The following is an 18,629-nucleotide window of genomic DNA, read 5'->3' as shown; positions in this document are numbered from 1 at the left end:
GCTTTCTTTGCTACTGTCTACTTGGGACTCAGTTTTCAAGGAACTAAGAATCTGCACTTATGGTCTCTTTATTCGGCAACACTCCTCAGGACCTTACCATTAAATGAATAAGTCCTGCCCTGATTTGCCCTACTTCAAAGATGGCCAGCTAGGGAGGAAAATAGGCAGCAGGGACCATTGCCTGAAAAATCCAGTACAATAAGTCTGGACATTGATGACAGCTTGCACAAGTACAGAGGTTCAAACGGCTTTAAGGCGATTTGACTTGGACTAAGCTTGAAAGTTGACAATCAGTGAAATTGAATTTGTCCAGTCCTAAAGTATCTCCTTGAGCTCCCTATTCGTCTAACTCCAAAACCCTAACCCCAAGGAGCAAATTGTGCTGGGGCCAGGGTGCAAAAGAAGACAAAACCGGATTTCCAAAGGAAATTTTTAACTGAAAAGTAAACTACCAGCAATTTTGGTTCAAGTTTATACATGATGCCGACTGAAGATCTCCAGTAAATCAGGCACAGCTCCACTCTCAGAGACACATAGGCCCTTCCCAAAGCTAACGGTGGGAATCAGGTAGAAAAGAGCAGATTAAGGATGACAAAGGAGGAATGGGGAAGGCTTTAAGCCTTTTTACATAGGATTTCCTTTCAAAAAGGAAGAAAAGTTACACCTTTTCAGAATTTATTTAGAACAGGAAATGGGACTTCCCTAGAGCATTTATCCCACCCATTTTGAATCCATGCTATCTCCAGTGTAGACTGTAATGGTGCAGTGTGGAAAGCACAACCTGCTGGTTAAGGCCCAGCTCCATTTATTTGGAACCAAGCAACTTATCAAAGCTGCTGACCTGCCCTGAGGGACAGCCAGTTGTTGGCCAACTCGGTGCCACTCAGAATCACTCTGTCCTCTTTGGACATGACTCACTGAATATGGCAGCAGATAACTGGTCATGAGAGTCCACAACACATGCTTGAAGCTTGAACTGAACTGTCGACAGTTCCTCACTACAAGGTTTAGTGAGATGATGTTGATATTGAGGGAGAATTATGCTCAGCTTTAAAAAATATATTCCAAGCTAATTTCCAGTCTGGACAGTATTTGCTTTAATTACTTCCGGTCCTTGTGCTATTATCCTTATTGGTCTGGAACTTTCTAGGGTGTTTGTAGGCTTCTCCTTTTTTTTGTTGTTTGAGTTTTTTTCAGCTCCATTTCCCTTCAGGTCAATTTAACTGAAGAGCTAAGATTCAGTCCAGATCTAGTTGTCTTTTGGATAGAACATAGAACATAGAAACATACACATAGAAAAGGCCCTTTGGCCAAGATGTTGTGCCAAGACTTAACCCTAATGTAAAATATAGTAACTTAACCTACGCACCCCTCAACTCACTGCTACCCATGTACATGTCCAGCAGTCACTTAAATGTCCCCAATGACTTCGCTTCCAGCACCACAGCTGGCAACGCATTCCATACATTCACAACTCTCTGCATAAAGAACCTACCTCTGATGTCTCCTTTATACCTTCCTCCTAATATCTTCAAACTATGACTTCTTGTACCAGTCAATCATGCCCTGGGGAAAAGTCTCTCGACAAACTGAAATTATTTTTGCGTTTTCTTGGAGTTCCACACTTTCCAATATCCCTGCCCTTGGAAATAAAAGGTCCTGGTTTAAAACTGTTCTATTTTATTTCCCCATATAATTGATCACTTGACTCCTTTCATGGTTAACTGCAGCTGTTTGAGTAACTTCCCTATTAATCAATCAATCAGATCGATTAAGCATTCACAATTGTCAACTGCTGCAGATGCAAGAGATGCAAAAAACTATTATCCAGGATGGCCTGACAGTATTAAGTATGTGCCTAAGAGCATTCATTCATTTTGATCACAAGAAATTAACTTGGTGCGTCACTGCAAAGTCATTTTCAAAGCTTAATTGTCCTAATATTGAAAGCATTATGCCAAGCTACCATGTACATCTTACACCAGGAAGAGATGGGCATTGAATATATAAGAACCCTCAAATGTGAGTCTGTGTGCTGTTCAAGGATGAATCAGGATGTTCAATGACTTTTTTTTTAAGTTTACAAAATTATGAGGGGCATGGACAGGGTAGATAGCAAAGTCTTTTCCCTGGGGTCAGGGAGTCCAGAACTAGAGGGCATAGGTTTAGGGTGAGAGGGGAAAGATATAAAAGAAACGTAAGGGGCAACCTTTTCACACAGAGTGTGGTACGGGTATGGAATGAGCTGCCAGGGGAAGTGGTAGAGGCTGGTACAATTGTAACATTTAAGAGACATTTGGATGGGTATATGAATAGGAAGGGTTTGGAGGGAAATGGGCTGGGTGCTGGCAGGTGAGACTAGATTGGGTTGGGATATCTGGTCGGCATGGATGGGTTGGACCGAGGAGTCTGTTTCCATGCTGTACATCTCTATGACTCTATGACTTGTGAATATATCACCATGTGAATTATACAAACTCCACTAGTGGAAGTAGCAGTCGACATTTACATGATGTCCCATTCATCCCTTGGATAAAAATTGCATCCGACATATTAACAATGAAAGCGAAGATTACATCCTTGTAATAGATTATTTCTTCAAATATCCCATTGGTTGACTAAGCAACACAAGACTATAATCATCACCATCAATGACCATTAATTTCAGTTTATTCAGAAGTGCAGATTCAGATAACAAATCACATTAGACTGGTAAATGATTTCAAGATATGTGTACTGAATGGGAAGTGTCATCATCATTCATCATCGGCAGTCCCTCGCAAACAAGGATGACCCTCCTCCACTTTCAGGATGAGTGTATAGGTGGCTTTACAGTATGAAGAGGCGATGGCAGACTCTATTACACTTGACGCAGGTAGTCATCATGGAAAGGGGTGGGTAAGGTGTTGGTGTGGCAGTTTACTCCTTTCTCTGTTTCCATTATCTCCCAACAGTAAATCTCAAGGTACTCAATCCCTTCCCAGATGCTCCTCCTCCAGTTTGGATGGTCTGGCCAGTAATCCCCAGGTGTCTGTGAGAATGTGCCACTTCGCCAGTAAGGCCTTCAGGATATCACTGACATGCTTCCACTGCCCTTCTGGGTCTCACCTGCCATTCCAGAGGTGAGAGTAGAGCTCCGACTGGGAGAATCCTGTGTTGTTCGTGCAGATGACATGCCCAGCCCATGGTAGCTGACCAAGGGTCTGGTTGAAGGTGCTGGTGCTCGTGCATCTTTCTTCCGAATGGATTTGCAGGATCTTGCACAGGCAGCGTTGATAATACTGCTCCAGCGCCTCACAGTGTCTACTGTAGACAGTCTACATCTCAAAGCCGTATAGGAGGGCAAGGGCCACCATTGTTTAAGATCATGTATACCATAATCTTGGTGTAAGATCTGATGTTGTTGCTCTTGAACACGTTTTCCCTCAGGCAGTTGAAGGCTGCGCTAGCACACTGGAGGTATCCTATATCACACCATCATCATCACTCAAATAGTCTTGCTAAATGCATCAAGCCAATGATCACCGAAGGTCGAATTTTGAAGCGAAGTTTCCTGAAAAGAGGGCGGCAGTGAGAGCTGCCTTAGGAGCTTTCTGGAAGAAGTTGTCTCACTCATCACAAGTAGGAAGGGAATCGCAGGCAATCCAGAGCTTAACATCACAGAGAACATCCAACAAAGACCGACAGTGCAAAATGGCTGAGGAGAATTCTGGGAGAAGCCGGCATTGTCCTAATCAGTCAGGATCTGGTTCAAAACGTGGAGTACCACTTCAGCAGTTTTCAGAAAGTGATAATCTACTGGGATACATTTCCTGTCCACTTTGATCTTCACATTCATTTCTTTCACACAGCTTTATATTACAACAATGTTTCAACAACACAGAGCATCCTTTTTTTTGCCCAACAGCTCTGTTGTCCAGTGTTGTAAAACAGAAACCCACCAGTGCAGGGTTCATATCCATACCCAGCTCTGCGTGTAGAGCTGCTTGATTCAGTTAGTTAGAGCAAGCAGATTAGTACAAAATATGGGATTAGGATCTCTGCTCATGTGGAGAATAAAAATAAAGGTATCGGTGTCTGAGAATCAGAGCACACCAGGCAGCCTCAGGAACAGACATTTGGGTTGATTTGTATGCCTTGCTTTGTGGAATGTTTCAGTGTTTGGTGAGAAAATTGATTGAATGAAATGTCTCCCGTGGGATGACAATTGTTAAAACATTATTATAAAATTAATTATAATAAAGTGGATGGAATCGAAAAGTGACCAAGGAGGATTCTGGGAGAAGTTGATTCACTCACCATAGCTGAGAAAGGTATCGCAAAGGACCTGGTGGTCAATGGGAGGTGGGGGAAGAGCATTCAAGTTAGGGCGCCAATAAGAAGAGACCGAGGAGGATTCTGGGAGAAGTTTGCTCCCTCATCATTGCTGTGACAGGGATTGCAGAGGACCAACTCTACAACGGGAGCAGCAATCTCCAACAAAGTGCTGTAGTGATCAATGAGGAGGATTGTGCTTTTGTTAAACTAATAACCACCACCAGTCAAAATATCCATGTGGTTAATTGAGTATTTGTAAATTGCATTATGGGCAATGCAAAGCATCAAAGTTAAAGACGAAATCAAAATGGAATTGGAAGGGGAAATAAAGCACCATAACCCCTGCGATGCCCATCTCGAAAGGCATCAAGAGCATTGATTGGACACTGGTCCTTTCCTCAGGACACCTGAGCACAAACATAAGTGCAGAAGAGGACAGACAGTCCTTAGAAACGGAGCATTGTCCATCAATGCCAGGCCCAGAGGCAAGCCCATGAGGAGGTCCACCAATCTGCCCGCTCTCCTCTGCACCAGATACCCAAAGATCAGGAGCATGTGGCTGAAGTGCAACCAAAAACACAACAAAAGATTTTTCAAATAACTAAAGCAGGAATGCAAATGCTCACAACCAACATCAACATGATCCACAGACTCTACAGTATCACCTGGCTGCGAGTGTGTGAACTGCTGCAGTCTGAACAGAGACCCCTCCACTGGCAATCCACACTGCCCGGTGACAAGTAGCAAAATAAATGGAGGTAGGAGCAAGGCCATGTTCTTTGGAAGCTGGTCTGATCGATCTTTATCCCCTTCACCGTCATGACAGATTACCTGAAGGTGCTGGGAAGGGCTGGGTCATGTGCCAAAGCTTGGGAGGAATGTATTGCCAAAGTGATGCAGAAACTGGGCACTAGACCCTCTAAATTTCAGGGAAAAACTTGGACATTAGGTGTGCAGTACTCTTCACATTGCTGCACGTGGCACAGATCTGTCCCATTCCCAGAACCTGTGCTGTCACAGTCACCCGAGTCAACTTCCACATCATCGGGAGGTCAAAGATGGACCCTGTTCATGGGGACACCCCATACAAAACTCTGGATAAGAGAGGGTACCTAATGCTGCCCTCATCTGATGGCCACCCATGTGAGCAGCTGCATCAAGCTGTGCGTACACCCTCGGTGTGCAAACTCCAAGTGCCACTACATACTGAGGTTCTACCTGTCCTCGATGTTACAATGGATAGGCTTGACCTCATTCCTGCAGAACGCTCGAAGAAGTTGGACCATTTTGCATCACCTGTCCCACGTGGATCAATTTGCAAAAGGAAAGCACCTTTGACCACAAGACTAGGTAAGAAATTATATGGCCCCGCAGAAATATTTGTATCCTCTATAACCAGGACTGCAGGGTGGCTAGTGTTGTACCTTTAGTTAAAAAATGCTATAAAGAGAAGCCTGGGACCTATAGATCTATGAGGCTGATATTGTTGGTGCATAAGTTGTTGGGGGTGATTCTGAAAGATAGGATTTACATGTGTGGGAACAGGCAGGAACTAATTAGAGAAAGTCATCATTGTTTTGTGCAAGAGAAATCTTATCTCACAATCCTGACTGAGTTTTTTGAGGAAGTAACCAAAAGGTTTGTTGAGGGTAGAGTGGTAGACGTTGTCTACATGGATTTTAATAAAGCCTCTGACAAGATTCCGATTAGATTAATTAGTAATGTTAGATCACATGGGATTTAAAGTGAACATGCCAATTGGACGCAAAATTGGCTTTACAGCAGAAGACAGAGAGATGGTGGAGGGCTGTTTCTCAAATGGAGGCCCTGGTAGGAGTGGTCCACAGGGATCAATTCTGGATCCAATTTTGTTTGTCATTTATATAAATTATTCGGATGAGAATACAGGAGGCATGACGAGTAAGTTTGCAGTTGATACCAGAATTGGTGGTAGAGTGGACAGAGAAGAAATTTACCTAATTACAAAGAGAACTTGATCAATTGAGTTAATGGGTTGATGAGTGGCAGATGGGATTTAGAGTCGTCGAGTCATCGAGTCCTGCAGCATGGAGACAGGTCTTTGGTTCAAACTGGTCCATGCCAAACAAAATGTCCATCCACGCTAACCCCATTTCCCTGCACTTGGCCCATTTCCTTCTAATCCTTTCCTATCCATGTATTTGTCCAAATGCGTTTTAAATGTTGTTAATATATCCATCTCAACCACTTCCACTGGCAGCTCATTCCATATGTGTACCACCCTCTGTGTAAAAAAGTTGCCCCTCAGGTTCCCTTTTATTCTTTCCCCTCTAACCTTAAACTGATGCCCTCTGGTCCTCGATTCCCCAACCCTGGGAAAAAAAGACTGAGTGTATTCACCATATCCATGCCTCTCATGATCTTATACACCTCTATAAGGTCCCCCCCTCAGTCTCTTGTGTTCTAAAGGAAAAGTTCCTGTCTTGTCCAACAACTCCCTATAACTCAGACCCTTAAATCCAGACACCATCCTTGTAAATTTCTTCTGCACTCTTTCCAGTTCGGTAATATCCTTCCTATAGCAAGGTGACCAAAACTGAACATAATACTCCAAGTACAGCCTCACCAACATCCTGTACAATTGCAACACAACTTCCCAACTTCTATACTCAATGTCCTGACTGATGAAGGCCAGTGTGCCAAAAGCCTTTTTCATTCCCCTTTCTAACTTCGACTCCTCTTTCAGAGAATTGTGCACATGAACTCCAAGGTCCCTCTGTTCCACTACACTTCTTAACACCCTACCATTCGCCATGAAACTCCTACCTTGATTTGACTTTCCAAAATGCAAGACCTCACATATTAAACTCCATTTGCCATTTCTCGGCCCACTTTCCCATCTGATCAAGGTCCTGCTGCAATTTCTGATAACTTTCCTCACTGTCCATGATACCTCCTATTTTAGCGTCATCTGCAAACTTGCTGACAATGTCTTGTACATTTTCATCCAAATCAGTGATATAGATAAATAACAGCAATGGGCACAGCACTAACCCCTAAGGCATTCTACTATTCACAGGCCTATAGTCACAGGATGCACAATGTAGTTTGGAGAAATGTGAGATATTGCATTTTGGCAAAACAAACAACCATCGAACTTAGACAATTAATGGTAAGGCACTGGATAGTGTTGTAAAACAGAGAGACGTAGGGGCTGAGGAACATAATTCTTTTAAATTTGCATCCTAAGTAAACAGAGTAGTTAGGAAGGCATTTAGCACACTTACATACATTGCTCAGACTTTTGAGTACGGGAGTTGAGGCATCATGTTGTGGTTATACAGAATGTTGGGAGGCCTCTTCTGCCTGCTCCTGCCCCATAGAACCCATGTCTTCCCATCTTGACACCATCTTTTCTCCCCTTGTCCAGTTCCTTCCCATGTAGATCGGCAATTCTTATGATGCTTTACGTCAAATTCCAAATTTCCCGTTTGTGGGTTCCATCTGCCTCCTCTTTAGCATGGACATACAATCTCTTTACAAGTCCATCCCCCATCAGGATGGTCTCAGGGCTTTCCGGTTCTTTCTAGATAAAAGGCCGGAACTATCCCCAACCACCACCATCCTCCTCCACCTAGCCAAGCTCATCCTCATTTTAAAAACTTTCCTTTAACTCCTCTCACTTTCTTCAGATCAAAGATGTGGTCATTAGTATTTGCATGGGTCCCAGTTATTCCTGTCTCTTTGTGGAATATTCTTTGTTTCTACTCCTGATGAAGGGCTTTTGCCCAAAACGTCGATTTTCCTGCTCCTCGGATGCTGTCTGACCCGCTGTGCTTTTCCAGTACCACTCTTTGTTTCAATCCCACTTCAGTCCACACTCCCAACTCTTTCTTCAGTACATCGATGACACCATTGGTGCTCCTTACCTCTCTCATCCAGAATTGAAAAAAATGATCAAGTTGGGTTCCAATTTCTACCCTGCCCTCACTTCCACCTGGTCAGTCTCCTCCCCTTCCATACCTCAACAGCTGTTTCCATTTCTGGGAATAGGCTACCACTAATATCTACTACAAACCCACCAACTAATCAGCATCACGCCCTACTTCCTCCAAGGAATCCACTCCATTCACCCAGTTTCTCAATCTTTATCACATCTGTTCTGATGATGCCAACTTCAACAGGAATTTCCAAAATGTCCACTTTCTTCCTTAACCGAACATTCCCCAGCGCTGTGGTTGACAGGGCCCTCAGCCATGTCTGACCCATCTTCCTCACTTCAGGCCTTACCCTCTCTCTTCCCTTCCACAACTGGCCCTCATTCTCACCTAACATCCCACCAGCATCCATATTCAAATAACCAATAGCCACCATTTTTGCCACCTCAAATGGGATGCCATTACCAGACATATATTCCCCTCCCTTTCCTTGTCAGCCTTCCGCAGGAATTGTTCCCTCTGGGAGAGCTTTGTCCACTCCTCCATTCCCATTGTCTCCCCACACCCTCATGGCACTTCCCATGTAATCACAAACAGTGTACCCTCACTATTCAAAGCCCCAGGCACACCTTCTAGGTGGAGCAAAGATATACCTGCACTTCAGTTCATTTAGTCTACTGGATTTGCTACTCACAATGTGGTCTCCTCTATGTTGGGGAGACAAAGTGTAGACCAGGTAGTCACTTTGCAGAACTCTATCTCAGGCTGGTTGCAGTGCTCCAGCAAAGCTCAGCACAAGCTGGAAGAACATCACCTCATTTTCTGCTTGGGGACTCTACAGCCTCAGGTGTCAGTATCGAGTTCAACAATTTTACTGCCTGAGCACTTTCTCCTATGTCCTTACCTCAGTCCCCATACACTAGCCCCTGTTATCACAAGAGCTCCTACAAAAGATAACTCTATGTTCCCATTAGCAACAATTGATCCTCATAGGCTGACCTTTATCTATTCCCTGTCTAACTGATGCTCTCTCTCTCTTTCTGAACTCCATCTCCACCTAATGTTTTCTCTTCCCCCTCCTCCCACCCCATCTATAATATATAAATCAACCGTTTCCTTATTGTAATCAGTTTGAAGGGTCACTCAACTCGAAATGTTAACTCTGATTTCTCTCCACAGATGCTGCCAGACCTGCTGAGTTTTTTTTCAATAATTTCTGTTTTGTTTATGAAAATCAGTTTTGGATGGAGTATCAGAATGAAATGTAAGTTATGTCAGCTGTGAAAACCGCGAGGAGGTTGAGAAAAAAGACAAATGGGAACGATACTGGAAATTGAGGAGGAGAAACAGAAGGCAGAATTTTCTGCTTCCTTGAACAATGCGGGCAATGGTAAGAAAATCGAGAAATTGCAGCCAAAATGACAAAAAAATCCAAATCCAGATGGAAGGAAAGCTTTTTTTTTCCTGAGATTAAATGGTGATGTCAAAATTTCACTGTTGAATTGGGGCTTTCAATTTTCTCTCTCGCACAAGAAACTAGTTGGCATAATGCCTAACCTGTAAATCAGAGTGGGTAACTAATGGCTGTTGCTCACTAATTACTTTTCCCAGCCACATCCAACAGTGTCTTCAGCACAACTTCCTGTACACTCCAGGGACACCAACCTCCCTGTCTCCTCAGCCACCCATCCTGGCAGTGGCAAACACATCGTGCTTGCTTTTGGAACAATTCAACTAGCACATTACACACGTGCTTCAGCCAGGTGGCTTTGTGTGCACCTACACAGGATGTGACTTAAAACTCTGTGCTTTTTTTTTGCAGTGTTCACTCACTTTGCACATACTCAGAGGCTGCCAACCTTTGTATTCTTCACTTTGCTTTCACACTGCAGAGGGAGAGGTGGGCAGCTTGGTGCCAAGAGGATGAATGAACACTCAATAGGCTGGGCATGTCAGATGTGCCTTGGGCTTATGTGGAAAATGCCCAGCTTGTGCTTCAAGCAAATACGTATGTCTGGAAGGAAAGGGGGAGCAGTCCTTCATGGGGCAAAGGGGTGCAACAGTCAGTCAGGGAGAGAAACTGCAGTCAGTCAAGGAGCAAGTCCAATTCCAGTCCAGGCAATAGTTATAGTTTGTCAGACCCCACCAAAGTCCGGAAATTCATGTCTTTGCACTGGGTGGTGACTGAACTATAGTCAGTTCATATGTAGGTCATATGTAAGCAGGTTCACAATTGCCCAGAGTTCAGTGGAAGTGCTGTTAATGTGTCAATCAAGGTTTTGGCCAGGTTTTGCTACAAGAAAGCAAAGAGGAGAATTGTATATGATGAACACACACTCAAGAACAGCTTGTGGTAATGCCAAAGCAGAAGATGTCTCCCCTTTGAGTGAGTAAGAAATGGAGAAAGCAAGCAGGGTGAGTAATTTGTGAGGATGAGATGGGAAACAGCCATTGTGTGAATGTAATGTATACAACAGACAGTGTTATAGTCCTCAAACTTTGGTGAGTTATGTACACAATGGAAAAGTTAGAGTGAATGGTAGCCTTATGAGTGTGAAGTAGCAGAGAGAAGAATGGTGACCTTTACCCCTACAAAGTTCTTGATGAAGGGCTTATGCCAAATACAGCGACTCTCCTACTCCTCGGATACTGCCTGACCAGCTGTGCTTTTCCAGTGCCACACTTTTTGATCCATACAAAGTGCAGAAGATCACTGACCTTCTTCCTTCACCCAGGACACAGGACTGACCCAGGTCAATATCCAGGGTCATACTGACTGTATCTGGTGACATGCCTCCTGCAAAGATCAGCTGGATAAAGGATAGCCCTCTTTCCCACCACTCCATCCACCAGCGCCTCCAGGTGCTGTCCACAAAGCACAGTGGTCAGCTTGCTTAACTGGGTCATGTCCTCAGGGATGTTGTTTGACCATTGCAGTGTGACCGGCATCTTGTGCATTGCAGCACCTTATGGTGGTGTACAGCTGGGCTTTAAATATGACATCAACAATATGAATGATTCAAGGTCCTGGCAGCAGCAAGCACTTCTGCCTCTCTTGCTGCAGGATGGTGCAAGGAGGACTCGAAAGATCCCAGCTCCATAGTGAAGTGAAGGTCACTGGAGGAAAGTTGCTGCAGACTAGGCATCCAGTCAATGAATCACTTCAACTGGAAATAGGAAAATTCTACCCAAAACATCTTATTGGGATGGTCATTAATAGCATGATAACTGTTAGATCTTTGTTGCTAATGTCTCCACTGCACCACAAAAGAATCATTGAGTGCTATTGAAACATAGTACACAATGAAGCCGTTCAGGTTATTGTGTTTTCGAAAAAAATTCATGAATTAATTCCAATTCGCTGATCTTTCTCCAGAGGCCAGCCAATGTTCCTTTCAAATAGCATATTTGATTCTCTTTCAAATAATATTATTCAATCCCTTTCAGACACTGCAGTTCAGATCAGAACTTCAATATAAAAGAGACTCCCTTAGGAACATGGGACTCAGGAGCAGAAGAAGTCCACCCAGTCCTTGAAGCCTACTCTCCCTTGGGGGAGGCGATGACCTAGTGGTAATAATGCTCGACCATTAATCCAGAGACCTGGGATATGCTCTGGGGACCTGCGTTCAAATCCTCCACCAGCAGGCGGCAGAGGTGAAATTCAATAAATATCTTGAATTAAGAATCTAATGATGATCCTGAATCCATTGTTAATTGTCAGGCAAAACTATTTGGTTCACTAACGTTCTTTAGAGAAGGAAACTGCTGTCCTTATCTGCTCTGGCCTACATGTGATTCCAGGCCCACAGTGATGTGGTTGACTCTGCAAAGCCCTCTGGACAATTAGGGGTGGGTAATAATTGCTGGCCTAGCCAGCAATGCTCTCATCCCCCGATGGTTGGCTCAGCCATGATCGAATGACAGAGTGGACTTGACGGGATGAATGTAGAGAGTGTGGTGCTGGAAAAGCACAGCAGGTCAGGCAGAATCCAAGGATCAGGAGAATCGATGTTTTGGGCATGAGCCCTTCATCAGGAATCATGATGGGGTAAATGGCCTATTGCTGCTCCTATTTCTTTTGCTGTCCACTCTACTTTCCTAGCTGACCAACACCCCCTTCCACCCCCCCTCCCACCCCACCCATGAACCTTACCTTCTAATGTAGCTCTTTTTGTTTATGCAAATTACTGATGTTACTGAAATAATATCTCTTCAGTTAGTTCATTATTGATACCAGCTCTGTCAAATCTCCCACCTGTCTTCTCTGTCCAAAGGAATGTAACAGCAGCATGTTCAGTCTTTTCCGATTGCTGAAGTCTCAGAGCATTGATAGCATTCTAGTGAATTTCTTCTGCATCATTTCCGACTTCCTTCCTGAAGTGCAATCTCCTGAAGAGAGGCACAATACTTCAGATAGACCGCTGTTTTATGTACGTTTGTCAATAACATGCTTGACTTTGTAATCATGTCCCTATTCACAAAAGCAAGAATTCTACATGTCTTTTAACAGCCTTCTCAGCTTGTACTGCCAATTTCAGAGATTTGTGTAAACAAACGCCCCCAGATTTCTTTGTTCCTGAATCCTCGTTCAATTTGTACCATTTAATTTGTATTGCTTTTTCTCACTCTGACTGCAAAAATGGATCACATCACATTTTCTTCCTCAAAATTCCATCTGTCCACTTCACCAATCTGCTTCAGATTTGTTTCAATGTCTCTTCCATTTTCATGATGTTTCAGAGTTTTGTGCCTGCTCTTCCCTGAATCCCAAATTTGATCGTATCAAAAAGAGCAGGAACTCTAATTGCAAAGGTTTACAGATACCACTTTAACCTGAAAACTAACTCTTTACAACAAACACATTCTGAGGAAGGGACATGAAACGTTAACTGTGATTTCTCTCCACAGATGCTGCCAGGCCTGCTGAGCTCTTCCAGCATTTTCTGTTTTTGTTTCTTTACCACTACTCCCTGCTTTTTGCTCTTTAACTAATATTGTATTAAGCCACTGTTTCTTTAATTCTCAACTAGAATTTTACAGACAAGTTTAAATTGTGATACCTCATCAAATAATTTCCTGCAACTTCAGCAACCATGTTCCCTTCATTGACAATCTCTGCTGCTTTATCAAATAATCTCAATCAAACCTGTCAATGACTATTTGCCTTTAATAAAACAGTTCTGATTGTCTGGAACAAAAACAGAGAATGCTACAGAAGCACAGCAGATCTGGCAGCATCTGTGGGGAGAGAAATAGAGTCAATGTTTTGAGTCTGGTATGATTCTTCTTCAGCTGAGCAGTAGAGCGGACTTATTTAGCTGCCAGTTATGATAACATGCCAGCAATGGTGGATACATTTTGTATATTTATAAAGGATGAGGTCAGTAAATTAGTAAGAGAGGATCCAAATTTAGGATCAGTTTAGATCAAGCTAAGAAACAGCCAAGAGGCATGAACTTTGCTGAGAGTTGTTTATAGATAACCAAACTGCAGTTGTATTGATGTGTATAAATCAAGAAATTAGAAGTGTATGTAAAATAGGTAATACAGTAATAATGGGCAACTTCAATTTGTATATAAACTGGGTTAACCAGATCAGCTCTAGTGCTGTGGAGGATGAATTCTGGTGGTGTATATCATCACTCCTGAAGTGTTACTAGTTCATAAACCTAAAATGCCCTCTCTTATAACAGTTTGGACGTACCTACAGTAAATGGATGATAGCGGTTCAAGAAGGCAGCTCACCACCACCTTCTTAATGACTGTAAGGGATATGCGATAAGTACTGACTCAACCAGTGATGCCCATGTCCCGTGAGTGAAAAAAAAACAAAAGTGTATGAGATGGGTTTCTGGAAAAATATGTTGAGCTCACTCGGGACTGTGTGTATTTGATTTAACATTGTGCAGTGAGAAAGTACCAATTAATAACTTTGCTATACAGAGACCTTTGGAAAATGGATTAGATTCCCTACAGTTTGGAAACAGGCCCTTTACCCCAACAAGTCCACACCAACCCTCCAAAAAATAACCCACCCAGACCTATTCCCCAGTTACCCCTGACTAAAGCACCTAACACTATGGGTAATTTAACATGGCCAATTCATCTGACCTGCACATTTTTGGATTGCGCAAGGAAGCCCACACAGACACAGGGGGAATGTATAAACTCCACACACCCAAGGTTGGAATTGAACCAGGGGCCCTGGCACTATAAGGCAGCAGTGCTAACCACTGAGCCGCCATGCCATCCCACTGAGCCCATAATATCAAAGAATTTTATATCAAGTTTGAATGCAATGTAATTAATTCTGAAATTAAGTTCTTAAATCAGAACAATGCAAACTTGAGGCTAGATGAAAGAAGTTGAAAAGGGCGAATTGGGAAAACGCACTAAAAGATTTGATGGCAGGTGGGCAGTTGCTAGTATTTGAAGAAATATTACAAGCTCCACAACAAACGTGGATTCGTCTGAGGCACATACACCAGAAGGAAAAGATGACTCGGTGGTAGTTAATGAAAGAAGTTATTTATTTGTTTAGATCAAAGGAAATGGCTTAAAGCAAGTCAGTGGGAAGCCTAAGGTTTAGGGAAAAATATAGGCCCCAGCAAACAAGGACCAAGAAACAGATAAGGAAATGAAAAGGGAATATGAGTGCAAGTTAGTGAGGAACATGAAGTAGGACTGTAAAAACACCACATTCTCGATTCTGATCTCCAGCATCTGCAGTTCTCATTTTCTCCTGTAAAAATATGTATTGATATACGAAAAAGTAAAGATTAGTGAGGGCAAATATATGCCCATTACATGTGGGACAGGAGAGCTCATCGTTGAGAACAGAGAAATGGCAGAGAAACTTGGTATCTGTCTTTACAGGAGAAAAAGTGTCTCCAAAAAATACTAAATAGCCATGAGACTCTGTAACTCAGGAAATAAAATTAATTACTATTAGTAAAGAAGTATTTGCTTAAGAAAAGGCTGCAAAAAAGGTGGTAAACCTGCTGGACTAGATGAACTTTATACCAGATTGTTGAATGAAGTAGTCAAAATTAGAGTAGTGCTGGAAAAGCACAGCAAATCAGGCAGCATCCGAGGAGCAGGAAAATTAACGTCTCAGGCCAAAGCCCTTCATCAGGAATGAAGCTGAATGAAGTAACTATGGACAGTATGGGTGCATTAGATTCTAGAAAGATTCCTGCTGACCTGGATGGCTATTTACAAATGGAGGACAAGGAAAAGTGAAGAACTACAAATCTGTTAGCTTGATGAGTGTTTGAGGAAACATAAGAGACAATTGTAAAGAATGTCATTTTGGGACATTGAGAAATGAATGGCATACTTGGGCATGGTCAACAAGGCTTTAAGAAAAGGAAATCATGTTTAACAAATTTGTTAGAATTTTTTGAGAATGTTATTTGTAGCATTAATGAAGGCCATCAAGTGGGTATAGTGTATTTAGATTTTCAGAAGCTTTTCGATAAGGTTCTGCACAGGAGGTTAGTAAATAAGATTTAAGCACCTAACTAGAGGGATTGTCTGTTTACAGATTGAGATATGGTTAACAGGCAGAACTGAGAAAATAAGAATAAATGGACCATTCTTCAGATAGCAGACTGTTGCTAGTGGGGTACCACAAGTACTAGTGCTAGATTCATAACTATTTATAATCTATTCGAATGGATATGGAGACAAATTGTAGTATTTCCAAATCTGCTGATGACAGCAAAGTGAGTGCGTATGTAACTTGTGAGGAGCTTAAAAGGAGAGTTCAAGAGGATTTGGATGATCTAAACTCTGGTTTCCAGACTTTTTCCTCACAATGCCAGGGACCCACCTTCAATTCCATCTTCAGGTGACTGTCTGTGTGGAGTTTGCACATTCACCCCGTGGGTTTCCCCTGGGTACTTCTGGTTTTTCCCACAGTTCGAACATGTGCAAGTCAGGTGGATTGGCCGTGGGAAATGAGGGGGATGGGGTGGCATACACTTTGGAGGGTCATTGTCTCCTCAATAAGCCGAATGGCCTACTTCCACACTGTAGAATTCTATGACACTTTCTGCATTTGCATGTTGGCTTTAAGAGACTCATGACAATGACATCCAGATCCTATTGGACTCCTATACTTTGCAACCTCTCACCATTTCAGAAATATTCTGTCTTTCTGCTTCTATTGCCAGTGATAATATCTGACTTCTTCACATTAAATTCCATTTTCCATGTTCCAGATCATTTATGTATTCAGAGTTGAAAAATGTGGTGCTGGAAAAACACAGCAACATCCGAGGAGCAGGAAAATTGACGTTTTGAGCAAAAGCCCTTCATCAGGAATAGAGGCAGGAAGCTTCCAGGGTGGAGAGATTAATGGAGGGGGGGGAGGGGGGGCTGGAGAGCAGAGTACAATAGGTGAATGGGGGTGGGGATGGAGGTGATAGGTCAGAGAGGAGGGTGGGGGAAGGTAGCAAAGAGTACAATATGTGAATGGGGGCGGGGATGGAGGTGAAAGGTCAGAGGGGAGGGTGGACTGGATAGGTGGGAAGGGAGATTGGCAGGTAGGACAGGTCATGAGGCATAGTTGAAGAGCTTCAGGGCAGAGGAGATGACCCGGGGGTTGCAGTGAGAGAGAGGCTCACTGAGATTCTTGTGAAGAGAGGAGGACAATGAGGCAGGCATGCTGAGGCCACCCTGAGGGTAACACTGGGAAAGTTAGATCTCAGGGTGAAACCTGGCTTGGCAAATTCCAAGTTTGATGTTTTGCAGTTTGGTGACAGCAGTGGTCAGACACTGAATATATTCACAGGGAGGTACGAATGCTTTTTTTTAAAAGAAAATAACACCAATTTATGACACAACAGAAAGAGAAATAAATCTCTCTGGGGAATCTTTGGAATTTACTACCCAAGAGGGCAATGGAATTTCAAAGATTGACCAGATTCGAGATATACATCAGAAGTTTCTGAACAATAATGACATTAAGGCATATGGAGATAATGCTGAAAGGTGTCATTAAAGTGAAAGAAAATGAGCCATGGTCAAATTGAATGTTGACGTTAACTCCAGTTTCTGTGTTGTTACTTAAAAACGTAAAGAGACGAACAATGAACTAAATCATGAAGAATCTGACAAGACCAAAACAGAATATTCTGTAGAGAAGGAAATCACTACTTTAGATACATACAGCTTTAAGAAATGAGTAGTTCGTCAGTCAGCAGCAAGCCTTGAAATAGTAGCTCAGTAGTTGTATGTCGAGGTGAAAAGGCAGCCAGACCTGTAGACCGAAGCACAGGAAAAGCCAATGGGAGCTACAAATAGTCATGTTAAGTGAGGAGACGTGAATCAATGAACAGCCAGAAATCGGCCATCAGAGATCTGATGGTAAGTTAAATCCCTAAGAGAGAAGGGTTGAAAACCTACTTATATTGTGCAAATCCAAGCTCAGAGGCTAAAAAAAAGGAGTTCTGACCAGTTGAGTAAATCTTGTTGCAGTCATGAATGGACCCCATAAAATACAGCTGCAATGTTTTAAAATGTGATCCTAACTTTATATTGAATTGGGCATATCAAAAACAATGTTAACTCCTGTGAATCCACTGCAGAAAAAGATTACGACCAGTAATGCATTTCTCAGGCAAGAGAAATGTTCTTAAAATTTGAATATTTGAATTGCAGCATTAGCATAAATACATAGGCACTGAGTAGGTAGTACCAGGAAGAAGACAGCATGTAAAGTTCCTTATTTTGTGGTTTGTACTTTGTTAGGATGGTGGTGGAAGTGGGGTGGGGAGAGAGAGAAAGTGAGAGAGAGAGAGAGTGATAAATTTGATTTATTGAGTAGTGTCGTAAGGTTGAGTAATTGTGTCCTAGTTTATTGTCTGTTGCTGATGAGAAAGGTTGTCTCAGTTTGATAATGGCCGGAGAACCTTGGCCCATGTAATACTCCTTCTGCAATATGTGGAAATCATGGACATTTCCAGTCTCCATGGTGACCATGTATACAGGAAGTGTGTTCAGCTGCAGCTCCTTATTGACAACATGGAGCACCTGGATTTGTGTTTGGACTCACTACTGAGCATCCCTGAGGCTGTGAATGCAATGAATAGTAGGTTTAGTGAGCTGCTCACCACCTGTAAAGGCTGCACTGACAGAGAAGAGTTGGGTGACCGCCAGGAAGATGAGTAAGTGTAGCCATACCCCTCTCAAATAGATAGACCATGCTGGATATAGTTAGGGAAGAATGGCCTCTCAAGGGAAAACAGCAACAGCCAAGTTAATAGTACTATGGTTGGCTTGACTGCACAGCAAGGACAGGATAGGACAGGGAGAGATATAGTGTTGGGGGACTCAATTGTAAGGGAACTGACAAGCAGCTCTGTGGCATCTTGAATAGTATGTTGC

This window comes from Chiloscyllium punctatum, chromosome 23 (assembly GCF_047496795.1).
Source record: "Chiloscyllium punctatum isolate Juve2018m chromosome 23, sChiPun1.3, whole genome shotgun sequence".
Taxonomy (NCBI): domain Eukaryota; kingdom Metazoa; phylum Chordata; class Chondrichthyes; order Orectolobiformes; family Hemiscylliidae; genus Chiloscyllium; species Chiloscyllium punctatum.
The sequence above is the reverse complement of the archived record's forward strand: the minus strand, read 5'-3'. Positions refer to the sequence as shown.